The sequence below is a fragment of the Pogoniulus pusillus genome, chromosome 43 (genome assembly GCF_015220805.1).
Source record: "Pogoniulus pusillus isolate bPogPus1 chromosome 43, bPogPus1.pri, whole genome shotgun sequence".
In the NCBI taxonomy this organism is placed as follows: Eukaryota; Metazoa; Chordata; class Aves; order Piciformes; family Lybiidae; genus Pogoniulus; species Pogoniulus pusillus.
Window position 1 is genome coordinate 2,878,899 of NC_087306.1, and position 4,484 is coordinate 2,883,382.

The following is a 4,484-nucleotide window of genomic DNA, read 5'->3' on the forward strand; positions in this document are numbered from 1 at the left end:
TCTCCTCTTTGCCTCTTCTTTGCCTCTTCTCTTTCTTCTCCTCCTCTTTGCCTCTTCTCCTCTTCGCCTTTCCTCCTCCTCCTCTCCACCTTCTCCTCCCTCCACCTCCCTCCCCCTGCTGGCCACACTTCTGCTGCAGCCCTGAGCAGAGGCACTTGGGGATGCTGCTGGAGGAGAAGCTCAGCAGGAGCCAGCAGTGAGCACTGCAGCCCAGAGAGCAGCCAGAGCCTGGGCTGCAGCAGCAGCAGTGTGGGCAGCAGGGCCAGGGAGGGGATTCTGCCCTCTGCTGAGACCCCACCTGGAGTCCTGCCTCCAGCTCTGGAGCCCCTGGGCCAAGAGGGCTGTGGAGATGCTGGAGAGTGTCCAGAGCAGGGCCAGGAGGATGCTCAGAGGCCTGGAGAACTCCTGGAGCCTCCAAGCCTGGAGGTGCTCAAGGCCAAAGGCTGGGATGAGACCTTGGGCAGCCTGGGGCTGGGTGGGGGGAGGTGTCCTTGCCCCATGGCAGGAGGAGGTTGGCACTGGCTGAGCTTTGAAGGTCCCTTCCAAACCAAACTCAACCCATCTTTTTGGGGGGGGGGGGGTTCTGTGGAGCTGAGTGGTCCTGGTTGCCCTTGTCCAAGCATCTCAGCCTCCATGGCCACCTCCTGCACCCTGCCCAGGAGTTTGGCCTCTGATGAGGGCTCCTCTGCTGGGGTTATTTCAGGCTCTCTGTGGTCAGCTCCAGCTCTTGCAACCTCCCTGCAGCTGCTCTGAGGATGACTCAGCTGCTCCCCAGGGCCTTTGGGACTTTGTTTTGCTTCCTCCTTCTTCCCTCCCCTCCCCTCCTCAGGTGGCTTCTCGCAGCTATTTTACATCCCCTTAGTGCCCTGTAGCCAGCTCCTGCCCCTGGTTGCCCTCCCTGGCATCTATATGGAGCTGAGGACTTTGCTGCCCACACCCTCAGCTCATCCTCGATGCCCTCCTGCTGCCCAAGCCTTGACCAGCTCAAGCTGGGCTCAAGCTGTCAGTCAGGACCCACCTCCTGCTCCCCCTCTCTCAAAGCCTGGAGCCAGCTGCTGCAGATCTCAGCCCCCCAGGAGCTGCTGCAGAGCTGAGCCCCCAGGAGCTGCCCGCAGAGCTGAGCCCCCAGGAGCTGCCTGCAGAGCTCAGCCCCCAGGAGCTGCCTGCAGAGCTCAGCCCCAAGGAGCTGCCTGCAGATCTCAGCCCCCAGGAGCTGCCTGCAGAGCTCATCCCCCAGGAGCTGCCTGCAGAGCTCAGCCCCAAGGAGCTGCCTGCAGAGCTCAGCCCCCAGGAGCTGCTGCAGAGCTCAGCCCCGAGGAGCTCCGAGGGCAGATGGAGCTCAGCTCCTCTCCAGCTCCAGGCTTTGTGGATGCCCTCAAGAGCAGGGCACAAAACTCCCAACCGGAGCAGAGCTGCTCCTGCCTCTGCCCACCACAGGAGTTCCCCCCCCCGGCCCCGGGCTGGGTTATTTGGGGGGGGGGGGGGCAGTGGGGTGCTGCACGCAGGACACTTCCTCACCCACAGCTAATTGCTGCTGGGGACAAAGGTCCTGGTTCAGGTCCACCTCGTGAGCAGCAGCAGCAGCAGCTCCTGGAGCAGGGAGAAGTGAAACTGGAGCAGGGAGAGCCCAAAGCAGAGAGGTGAGAACCCAAATGGGAGCAGGGAGAACCCAAATGGGAGCAGAGAGAGCCCAAACCAGAGCAGAGAGAGCCCAACCCAGAGCAGAGAGAGCCCAAATCAGAGCAGTGAGAGTCCAAACCAGAGCAGCTGAACCCAAACCAGAGCAGCTGAACCCAAACCAGGGCAGTGAGACCCAAATCAGAGCAGTGAGAGTCCAAACCAGAGCAGAGAGAGCCCAAACCAGAGCAGCTGAACCCAAACCAAAGCAGCTGAACCCAAACCAGAGCAGCTGAACCCAAACCAGGGCAGTGAGACCCAAACCAGAGCAGTGAAGCCCAAACCAGAGCAGAGAGAGCCCAAACCAGAGCAGCTGAACCCAAACCAGAGCAGTGAGACCCAAACTGGAGCAGTGAAGCCCAAACCTGAGCAGAGAGACCCCAAACCAGAGCAGATGAATCCAAACCAGAGCAGTGAGAGCCCAAACCAGAGCAGCTGAACCCAAACCAGAGCAGTGAGACCCAAACCAGAGCAGCTGAACCCAAACCAGAGCAGTGAGACCCAAACCAGAGCAGTTGAACCCAAACCAGAGCAGTGAAGCCCAAAACAGAGCAGTGAGAGCCCAAACCAGAGCAGTGAAGCCCAAACCAGAGCAGAGAGAGCCCAAATCAGAGCAGCTGAACCCAAATCAGAGCAGCTGAACCCAAACCAGAGCAGCTGAACCCAAACCAGGGCAGTGAGACCCAAACCAGAGCAGCTGAACCCAAACCAGAGCAGTTCCTCATTTCCTGGCTCGTGACTGTGCCCAGCACCCTGCAGCTGCTGCCAGCTGGAGCTGCCTGGTGCCTGTGGTGGGCACCCCCCAGCAGGAGCCCCTGGGGCAGGCAGCAGAGCAGCAGGAGCCAGGAGCTGGCAGAGGTAGGTTGGGGTTTGGTGGTGTGGAGAAGCCTCTGGGAGGAGGTTGAGGAAGCCAAAGGGAAGAAGTTTTGCTGCTGCCTCTGCCTCCATTTTCTCTCTCTCTGCTCTCAGTGCCCTCTCTGGGTGGCTGAGCTGGGGGTGTTGGCACCTCCCCAGGGGCTGGTGGGCATCACAGGGAGGAAAAGCAGGGTTGGGGTTGGAGCTGCTTGAGCCAAGCAGCCTCTGGAGCAGGCCTGAGGGGGAAAATCTGCTCCAGGGAGGAGTTGCTGAGCAGGGTTGGGAGTGTGGGAAAGGAGACTCAGGGCTGGAGGTGTCCCTGAGTGGTGCTGGCCAAGGGGACAGAGGCTTGGGGGCAGCTGAGGTCTTGGGGTGGAGTGGGGTGGGGTGGGGTGGGTGGGGTGGGATGGGATGGGGTGGGACGGGGTGGGATGGGATGGGGTGGGGTGGGATGGGATGGGATGGAGTGGGGTGGAGTGGGGTGGGATGGAATGAGATTGGATGGAGCAGGATGGGATGAGATAGGATTGTATGGCTGGGGTGGGATGGGATGAGATGGGGTGAGTGGGGTGGAGTGGGATGGGATGGGGTGGGATGGGATGAAATTGGATGGAGCAGGGTGGGATGGGATAGGATGGGATGGGCTGGGTTGGGCTGGAGTGAGGTGGGATGAGATGGGATGGGTGGGGTGGAGTGCAGTGGGGTGAAGTGGGGTGGGATGGGGTGGGGTGGGTGTGGTGGATGGGATGAGATTGGATGGAGCAGGGTGGGATGGGCTAGGATTGGATGGGATGGAGTGGGGTGGGGTGGGATGAGATGGGATGAGTGGGGTGGAGTGGGATGAGATGAGTCGGAGTGCAGTGGGGTGGGATGAGATTGGATGAGATTGGATGGGATTGGATTGGATGGGGTAGGGTGGATGGGATTGGATGGGCTGGGCTGGAGTGGGGTGGGATGAGGTGGAATGGGATTGAGTGGAGAGGATGGGGTGGGATTGGATGGGAGGGGGTAGGGTGGGATGGGATGAAATTGGATGGGGTGGGGCAAATGGGATGGGATTGGATGGGATTGGATGGGGTGTGGTGGATAGGATGGGAAGGGATTGGATGGGATGGAAGGAGGTGGATGGGATTGGATGGGGTGGGATTGGATGGGATGGGATGGGATGAGATAGGATGGGATTGGAGGGGGTGGATGGGATTGGATGGGGTGGGAATTGGGTGGGATAGGATTGGATGGGGTGGAGTGGATAGTATGGGATGGGATTGGAAGGGGTGGATGGGGTGGGAATTGGATGGGCTGGGATTGGATGGGATTGGAGGAGGGAATGAGATTGGATGGGGTGGGAATTGGATGGGCTGGGATTGGAGGGGGTGGAGTGGATAGGATGGGATAGGATGGGCTGGGATTGGAAGGGGTGGATGGGGTGGGAATTGGATGGGCTGGGATAGGATGGGATGGGATTGGAAGGGGTGGATGGGGTGGGAATTGGATGGGGTGGGGTGGATGGGATGGGATTGGAGGGGGAGGATGGGATTGGGTGGGATGGGATAGGATGGACTGGGATTGGAGGGGGTGGATGGGGTGGGGTGGGGTGGGAATTGGCTGGAGTGGGATGAGCTGGGCTGGGCTTTGTCTCCTGCTGCTGCTGCAGCAGCTGAGGGTCTGCAGCAGGTGTACAGGGCAGGAGCTTGCCCGGGCAGGTGGCACAGGAGCTGTTGGCATCATCTCGATGTGGAAAGCTGCCTCGGGGCACGGTGCCAGGCAGTGCAGCTCAGGGATGTCATCATCACCCTCCTGCCTTCCTCACCAGACTGGCTTGGTCACTGAAGGGTCAAGCAAGGCTCCAGCCCTCTGCTCCCAGTGCTCCCCAGCATGCAGCTCCTGGCTCCCACTCTCTTCCTGGCCACCCTCCTGCTGGCACTGGGACACCCCAACCCTCAGCTGGACTG